This window comes from Ornithorhynchus anatinus, chromosome 3 (assembly GCF_004115215.2).
Source record: "Ornithorhynchus anatinus isolate Pmale09 chromosome 3, mOrnAna1.pri.v4, whole genome shotgun sequence".
In the NCBI taxonomy this organism is placed as follows: domain Eukaryota; kingdom Metazoa; phylum Chordata; class Mammalia; order Monotremata; family Ornithorhynchidae; genus Ornithorhynchus; species Ornithorhynchus anatinus.
Genome location: NC_041730.1, coordinates 16,602,090 through 16,611,637, shown reverse-complemented (window position 1 = coordinate 16,611,637; position 9,548 = coordinate 16,602,090). Strand labels below are relative to the sequence as shown.

General features: G+C 50.9%; 1 protein-coding gene across 3 annotated transcripts in view; it reads left to right on the top strand.

Moving 5' to 3' along the window:
* Window positions 1-8,122: 8,122 nt before the first annotated feature.
* Window positions 8,123-9,548, top strand: part of LOC100090319 (inner centromere protein) — a 29,987-nt gene continuing 28,561 nt past the window's right edge. For all 3 annotated transcript variants that reach the window (XM_029061224.2, XM_029061222.2, XM_029061223.2), the window contains exon 1: window positions 8,123-8,224. The gene's annotated coding sequence lies outside the window, so the exon portion shown is untranslated. The remainder of the gene's footprint in view (window positions 8,225-9,548) is intronic.

Below are 9,548 nucleotides of genomic sequence, written 5' to 3'. Positions count from 1 at the left end.
CTTCAAAGCCCTCCGGAGAGCTCACCTCCTCCAGGAGGCCTTCCCACACCGAGCCCCCCTTTCCCTCCGCTCCTCCTCCCCTCCCCATTCCCCCTACTCCCTCCCTCTGCTCTTCCCCCTTCCCCTCCCCACAGCACTTATATCTATTTGTACATATTTATTGCTGTATTTAATAATGATGTGCATTCATCTATGGCTCTATTGATCTATTTTGATGCTATTGATACCTACCTGTACTGTTCTGTTGTCCGTCTCCCCCTTCTAGACCGCGAGCCCGTCGTTGGGCGGGGACGGTCTCTACCTGTTGCCGAATTGTCCATTCCAAGCGCTTAGTCCAGTGCTCTGCACATAGCAAGCGCTCAATAAATACGATTGAACGGATCCACGTCTCTACGGCTCAACATCCTGTTGCCGAATTGTCCATTCCAAGCGCTTAGTCCAGTGCTCTGCACATAGCAAGCGCTCAATAAATTCGATTGAATGGATCCACGACTCCATGACTCAACGTCCAAGTGATAAAAATGATCGACATGTACCGGGGTGAGATTGATTATCGGAGGTCACCAAATAGCCATTAAACTTAATTCCAGGAAACCAATAAATTGAGTCGTTTTGACCCACCTCCCTTTGTGAACGTGTCAAAAGGTAAACTGATTCGAAAGACGTACCATTCTGTTGCTTCAAGTGCCACCGGTTTATATTAAAACACGTCTTCCCGCAGCGCGGCTCAGTGGAAAGAGCCCGGGCTTGGGAGCCGGAGGTCATGGGTTCGAATCCCGGCTCCGCCACGCGTCAGTTGTGTGACTGTGGGCGAGTCACTTCACTTCTCTGGGCCTCAGTTACCGCATCTGTAAAATGGGGGTTAACTGTGAGCCTCACATGGGACGACCCGATTACCCTGTATCTACCCCAGCGCTTAGAACGGTGCTCTGCACCTAATAAGCGCTTAACAAATAGCAACATTATTATTATTATTTTTCATTGTTTCCTTCCAAAACAGAGAAGGAACTATTGGGAGTCAGAAGGTCCTGGGTTCAAATTCCAGCTCCCCCACTTGTCTGCCGTGTGACCTGGGGAAAGTCACCTCACTTACCTGCGCCCCAGTTCCCTCATCTGTAAAATGGGGATTTATTCATTCGATCGTATTTTTGAGCGCTTACTATGTGCAGAGCACTGTACTGAGCGCTTGGAATGGACAGTTCGGCAACAGATAGGGACAATCCCTGCCCGGTGACGGACTCACGGTCTAATCGGATGAGTCGTGGATGAGTGACTGTGGAAAGTGTAATAATAATAATTGTATCTGTTAAGCACCTAATGTGCTAAGCACTGTACTGAGCGCTGGGCTAGACACAAGACAATCGGGTCTCACATGGGGCTCAGACTTAGCTGTGAGCCCCAGGTGGGACAGGGACCGTGTCCGACCTGATTAGCTTCTATCTACCCCAGCGCTTAGTACAGTGCCTGGCACGTAGTAAGCTTTTAATTCATTCAGTAGTGTTTCAATCGCATTTATTGAGCGCTTACTTTGTGCAGAGCACTGTACTAAGCGCTTGGAATGGACAAATCGGTAACAGATAGAGACACTGCCTGCCTTTTGACGGGCTTACGGTCTACCATAAATAAAATCTTCATAATTCCCAGTATTCCTGTTTGTTTTTTCCCTTGGGATGATCTGAACCACTTTGAACTTGTCCTTAGAATGTTCTCTGACTCTCCGTTGCTATTGCTGCTCGCTCTTTAGGCTATTTTATTTTCAGAAACATGGTCCTCTAGAGGGGTTAATCAGTCCAGCAGCGTGGCTCGGTGGAAAGAGCCCGGGCTCGGGAGTCAGAGGTCAAGGGTCCGAATCCCGGCCCTGCCGCTTGTCAGCTGGGTGACTGTGGGCAAGTCACTTCACTTCTCTGAGCCCCGGTGACCTCATCTGCAAAATGGGGATGAAGACCGTGAGCCTTACATGGGACAACCTGATGACCTTGGATCTCCCCCAGGGCTTGGAACAGAGCTCGGCACATAGTAAGCGCTTAACAAATACCAACATATACCAACAAATACCAAGCAGCCATGCTGCTTCTCTATTATTTATTCTCCATTCCAATAATTATCTATTCTTTACTATTTATTCTCCATTCTAATAATTATTATCTATGCTCTATTATTTATTCCCTATTCTAATAGTTATTTATTACCTATTCTCTATTGTTTATTCTCTATTTTAATAATGATTTATCTATTCTCTATTATTCATTCTCTGTTCTAATAATTATTACCCATTCTCTATTACTCAGTCTCTAGTCTCATAGTTATTTATTATCTATTCTCCGTTATTTATTCTCTATTCTAATAATTCTCTATTTTAATAATTATTACCTATTCTCTATTATTCATTCTCTATTTTAATAATTATTTATTCTCTGTTCTCTATTATTTATTGTCTATTCTAATAATTACCTATTCTCTATCATTTCCTACCCCAGCGCTTAGAGCAGTGCTGGGCACATAGTAAGGGCTTAACAAATACCACCATTATTATGATTATCTATCCCAGCGCTAAGAACAGTGCTTGGCACATAATAAGCGCTTAACAAATGCCACCCTTATGCGTGGCTCAGGGGAAAGAGCCCGGGCTTGGGAGTCAGAGGTCATGGGTTCGAATCCCGGCTCGGCCACTTGTCAGCTGGGTGACTGTGGGCAGGTCACTTCACTTCTCTGGGCCTCAGTGACTTCATCTGTCAAATGGGGATGAAGACTGTGAGCCCCACGTGGGACAACCTGATTCCCTTGTGTCTCCCCCAGCGCTTAGAACAGTGCTCTGCACATAGTAAGCGCTTAACAAATACCGTTTGATGAGGATGGTGACGAATATCATCAACGGCCTCCCGCAGTGAGGGAGGGAAAAAGGAACAGCTGGAAGGGCTGCCAGTAAAACCACTGGCGCGCGCATGCGCCTCCACCCCCCCCCCCATATTCTTTGCGCATGCGCCTCCACCCCCCCATATTCTTTGCGCATGCGCCTCCACCCCTCCCCCCCATATTCTTTGCGCATGCGCCTCCACCCCTCCCAATTTCCTTGCGCATGCGCCTCAGCTATTGCGCATACGCCTCCACCGCCTCAGCTTTTGTTTGCGCATGCGCCTCCTCCCTACCCCCCCCCCCCGGGATTCCAGCGCCGCGAATGACGTCAGCGTGCCCACCCAAACGACTCCGCCCCTCCCTCGGGCCCCGCCCACGCGCCCCGCGCATTGGCTACTTCCGGGGAACACCGGAAGCAGGGCCTAGCGGGCCGCCTGCCCCTACTTCAAGTTAATAATGTTGGTATTTGTTAAGCGCTCACTAAGTGCAGGGCACTGTTCTAAGCGCCGGGGGAGATACAGGGTCATGAGGTGGTCCCACGTGAGGCTCACAGGCTTCATCCCCCTTTGACAGATGAAAAATGTTGAGGCGGTGGCGGCAGCTGCAGGGCCTGGCCTCCTCAGTCAGTCCTTTGGTCGGATTTTTTGAGCGCCTACTATGTGCACAGCACTGGACTAAGCGCTTGGAATGCCCAATCGGGCAACAGAGAGAGACCATCCCTGCCCAAAGTCGGGCTCACAGTTTTAGAGAAGCAGCGAGGCTCAGGGGAGAGAGCCCGGGCTTGGGAGTCGGAGGTCATGGGTTCGAATCTCTGCTCTGCCCCTTGTCAGCTGGGTGACTGTGGGCAAGTCACTTCACTTCTCTGTGCCTCGGTTACCTCATCTGTAAAATGGGGATGAAGACTGTGAGCCCCACGTGGGACATCCTGATTCCCCTGTGTCTACCCCAGCGCTTAGAACAGTGCTCGGCACATAGTAAGCGCTTAACAAATACCAACATTATTATTATTAGGTCATGGGTTCGAATCCCGACTCTGCCCCTTGTCAGCTGGGTGACTGTGGGCGAGTCACTTCACTTCTCTGAGCCTCAGTTCCCTCATCTGTACAATGGGGATGAAGACTGTGAGCCTCACGTGGGGCAACTTGATGACCCTGTATCTCCCCCAGCGCTTAGAACAGTGCTCTGCACTTAGTGAGCGCTTAACAAATACCAACATTATTGTTATTTTTAAGCCACTTCACTGGGCCTCAGTGACCTCGTCTGTAAAATGGGGATTAAGACTGTAGGCCTCATGTGGGACAAACCTGATTACCCTGTATTCATTCAATAATAATAATAATAATGTCGGTATTTGTTAAGCGCTTACTATGCGCAGAGCACTGTTCTAAGCGCTGGGGTGGACACAGGGGAATCAGGTTGTCCCACGTGGGGCTCACGGTCTTCATCCTCATTTTACAGATGAGGGAACTGAGGCACAGAGAAGTTAAGTGACTTGCCCACAGTCACACAGCTGAGAAGTGGCAGAGCTGGGATAGTATTTATTGAGCGCTTACTATGGTCAGAGCACTGTATTAAGCGCTTGGAATGGACAATCTGTATCTCCCCCAGCGCTTAGAACAGTGCTCTGCACATAGCGCTTAACAAATACCAACATTATTATTATTATGAAGACAGCTGGAATGGACAATGGGTGCAGTCTGTGATTTCTCCCCCACCTGGCATCACACAATCGAACATAACGCAATCAAGGAATTGAGGAAGATTCTTTGCAAAACACAATTCTATTTGGAAATGATTTAATACCAATTGTCAGTGCCGGGGTGTTCCCAGTGACACCGTATGGATCTGAAACCTGGACAGTGAAAAAACAGGATAGAAGGAGCACTGATTCTTTTGCAATACGGTGTCGGAGAAGGCTTTTGCGAATATCGTGGTAACGTGATATTACTATGTTATGGAAATATACCATATTATTATGGTAAAATAATATATTATATGGTATATATACCATATATAGGGTAAACCATATACCATATATATATATATATATATATATCATATGCCATAAAAGCCCAGTAAACAAACAAATGGGTTCTGCAGCAAATTAAGCCAATGTGGTCCTTAGAAGGCTAAATGACTCCACTTAGATTAGCATATTTTGGACACATCATCTGGAGAACTAATTCTCCGGAGAAAACACTAACCCTGGGAAAAGTCCAGGGAAACCGTGGAAGAGGCAGACCAGGAGCTAGATGGCCAGAAGCCGTAACAATGATACTAGTAATAATGATGATGATGGTATTTGTTAAGCGCTCACTATGTGCCGCGCACCGTTCTGAGCACTGGGGGAGATTCAAGGTCATCAGGTTGTCCCACGTGGGGCTCACAGTCTTAATCCCCGTTTTAATAACAATAATAATAATAATAATATTGGTAGTTGTTAAGCGCCCACCTCCTCACCGTCCCTCGGTCTCGCCCATCCCGCCGTCGACCCCCAGGTCACGTTCTCCCGCGGTCCCGGAACGCCCTCCCTCCTCACCTCCGCCAAACTGATTCTCTTTCCCTCTTCAAAACCCTACTTAAAAATCACCTCCTCCAAGAGGCCTTCCCAGACCGAGCTCCTCTTCCCCCCTACTCCCTCTACCATCCCCCCCTTCACCTCTCCGCAGCTAAAGCCTCATTTTCCCCTTTTCCCTCTGCTCCTCCACCTCTCCCTTCCCCTCCCCACGGCACCGTACTCGTCCGCTCGACTGTATATATTTTCGTTACCCTATTTATTTTGTTAATGAATCGTACATCGCCTCGATTCTATTTAGTCGCCATCGTTTTTACGAGACGTTCTTCCCCTCGACGCTGTTTATCGCCATCGTTCTCGTCTGTCCGTCTCCCCCGATCAGACCGTGAGCCCGTCGAACGGCGGGGACCGTCTCCATCTGTTGCCGACTTGTTCATCCCAAGCGCTTAGTACAGTGCTCTGCACATAGTAAGCGCTCAATAAATACTATTGAATGAATGAATTAATTAATACTATGTGCCAAGCACCGTTCTAAGCGCTGGGGGAGATAGAAGGTCATCAAGTTGTCCCATGTGGGGCTCATAGTCCTAATCCCCAATTTAATAATAATAATATTGGTATTTGTTAAGCGCTTACTATATGCCAAGCACCCTTCTAAGTGCTGGGGGAGATACAAGGTGATCAGGTTGGCCCGCGTGGGGTTCACAGTCTTCATCCTCATTTTCCAGACGAGGTCACTGAGGCCCAGAGAAGTGAAGTGACTTGCCCAAAGTCCCACAGCTGACGAGTGACGGGGCCGGAATTAGAACCCATGACCTCTGACTCCCAACCCTGTGTTCTTTCCACTGAGCCACGCTGCTTGTCAGAAGATAAGAGAAGAGTCATTAGCAAGGTTATGGATTATGACAGGAGATGAGATATTCCGGAGAAAATAGGTCCAATGGGTTGCTATGAATCGGGAATGACTCAGTGGCATTAATTCATAAATTGGGGAAATTAGAGTTTATAAATGAATTCATAAATTACAAATCAGTCGTGGCAGATGAGCGATTCCAAACCTACTCACTGTACCTCCAGCTCGTCGATCTCACCGCCAACCCCTTGGACCCATACTATCTCGGGCCTGCAACTCCCTCCCCTTTCTTATCTGATAGATAATAATAATAACGTTGGTATTTGTTAAGCGCTTACTAGGTGCAGAGCACTGTTCTAAGCGCTGGGGGAGATACAGGGTCATCAGCTTGTCCCACGTGAGGCTCACAGTTAATTCCCATTTTCCAGATGAGGGAACTGAGGCCCAGAGAAGTGACTTGCCCACAGTCACCCAGCTGACAAGTGGCAGAGCAGATATTCGAACCCATGACCTCCGACTCCCAAGCCCGGGCTCTCTCTCCACTGAGCCACGATAGATGAAGCAGCGGGGCTCAGTGGAAAGAGCCCGGGCTTGGGAGTCGGAGGTCATGGGTTCGAATCTCTGCTCTGCCCCTTGTCAGCTGGGTGACTGTGGGCAAGTCACTTCACTTCTCTGGGCCTCAGTTCCCTCATCTGGAAAATGGGGATGAAGACCGTGAGCCCCACGTGGGACAACCTGATGACCTTGGATCTCCCCCAGTGCATAGAACAGTGCTCGGCACAGAGAAGCGGCGTGGCTCAGTGGAAAGAGCACGAGCTGGGGACTCGGAGATCATGGGTTCAAATCCCAGCTGTGTGACTTTGGGCAAGTCACTTCCCTTCTCTGGGCCTCAGTTACCTCATCTGTAAAATGGGGATGAAGACTGTGGGCCCCACCTGTGACAACCCGATGACCTTGTATCCTCCCCTGCGCTTAGAACAGGGTTTGGTGCATAGTAAGCGCTGAGCAAATGCCATCATGATTATTATTATTAGTAAGTGCTTAACAAATCCCAACATTATTATTATTACACGCTTAGTACAGTGGTCTGCACACAGTAAGTGCTCAATAAATACGACTGAATGAAAGGAAGACAGAAAGAAAGGAGAGAAAGGGAGAAAGGAGTGAAAGAAGAGAAAGGAGAGAAAGAAAGGAGAGAAGGAGAGAAAGAAAGAAAGAAAGGAAGGAGAGAAAGAAAGAAAGAAAGAAAGAAAGAAGAAAGAAGAAAGAAAGAAAGAAAGAAAGAAAGAAAGAAAGAAAGAAAGAAAGAAAGAAAGAAAGAAAGAAAGAAAGAAAGGAAGGAAGGAAGGAAGGAAGGAAGGAAAAATTAAGAAAGGAAGGAAAAATTAAGAAAGGAAGGAAAAATTAAGAAAGAAAGAAAAAAATGAACAAAGAAAGAAAAAAAATAAGACAGAAAATGCGTCCCACGGGGATGATAATAATAATAATAAGCTAATAATAAGGGGGGCGGCCGCAGTGCACCCTGGGACATGTAGTCCTCGGCCCGGCCGACCCGCCGCAGTGCACCCTGGGATCTGTAGTCCTCGGCCCGGCCACCCTGCCGCGGTGCACCCCGGGACATGTAGTCCTCGGCCCGCCCCCCCCCCCCCCCCAGGCGGCAGCGCGAACGGCCGCAGCTTCCGGCTTCCATCGCCGCCCTCCCTGACGGGCAGCTCGGCGAGCCAATAGGCGACGGGCTGCGCCGTAGCCCTCCGGCGATTGGCGGGGTGGGGGGGGGGGCGGGCGCCGAGGCGGAGGAGCCCGCCGATTGGACGGCCTTCGGATTTGAAAATCGTTGAGGGGCCCGCGCTCGCCGAGCCGGGCAGCGGCACGGACGCGGAGGGCCGGGGAAGGGGGGGGGGAGGAGAAACGGGGGCGGTGCGCGCGCGCCCGAGCCCGTGCTCGCGCCCGCCTGTCGGCGACAGACGCCGGGACATTCGGATCGCGAGAGGAGCCCGATCGAGGTGAGGGGGGAAGGGAGGGAGCCCAGGGATGCGGGGGTGGGGGGGAGGGGGACCTGCCTTCATTCATTCGTTTATTCATTCATTCATCCGTCCATCCATCCGTCCAGTCCTGCTAATGGAGCCCTTTCTCTGTGCAAAACGCTGCGCTGAGCCCTCGGGAGAGGACGGGAGAGCCCGCGAGCCGGGGCGGGATAATGCTGCCCTGCCTTAAGCCCCTACTCGGTGCTAAGCACTGCTCTAAGCGTTGGGGGGGGGGGCCCACGTGGGGCTCCCAGGCTTCGTCCCCATTTTCCAGACGAGGTCACTGAGGCCCAGAGAAGAAGAAGAATCCTGGGGGGGGGGGGGGGTTTGGTAAGCGCCGACTATGGGCAGAGCGCTGTTGTAAGCGCTGGGGGGAGATACAAGGCGAGGGGGTGGGCCCCCCCTTGGGGCTCCCAGGCTTCGTCCCCATTTGCCAGATGAGGTCACTGAGGCCCAGAGAAGAAGAAGAAGAATCCTGGGGGGGTTTGGTAAGCGCCGACTAGGTGCAGAGCGCTGTTCTAAGCGCTGGGGGAGATACAGGGTCATCAGTTTGCCCCCCTTGGGGCTCCCAGGCTTCGTCCCCATTTGCCAGATGAGGTCACTGAGGCCCAGAGAAGAAGAAGAGGAATCCTGGGGGGGGGGTTGGTAAGCGCCGACTATGGGCAGAGCGCTGTTGTAAGCGCTGGGGGAGATACAAGGTGATGAGGTGGTCCCCTGTGGGGCTCCCAGGCTTCATCCCCATTTTCCAGACGAGGTCACTGAGGCCCAGAGACTAATAATAATGTTGGTACCTGTTAAGCGCTCACTATGCGCAGAGCACTGTTCTAAGCGCTGGGGGAGAGACAGGGTCATCGCTCTGTCCCCCGTGGGGCTCCCAGGCTTCACCCCCATTTTCCAGACGAGGGAACTGAGGCCCAGAGAATAATCCTAATAATGTTGGTATTTGTTAAGCGCCGACTAGGGGCAGAGCGCCGCTCTAAGCGCCGGGGGAGATACAGGGTCATCGGGTTGTCCCGTGTGAGGTTCACAGGCTTCATCCCCATTTTCCAGATAGGTCACTGAGGCCCAGAGAATAATCCTGAAAATGTTGGTATTTGTTAAGCGCCGACTAGGTGCAGAGCGCCGGGGGAGATACAGGGTCATCGGGTCGTCCCATGTGGGGCTTCCGGGCTTCACCCCCATTCTCCAGATGAGGTCACGGAGGCCCAGGGAAGTGAGACGACTCGCCCCGATTCGCCCAGCCGACGAGGGGCGGAGGCGGAATTAGAACCCACGACCTCGGACTCCCCGGCCCGGGCTCTTG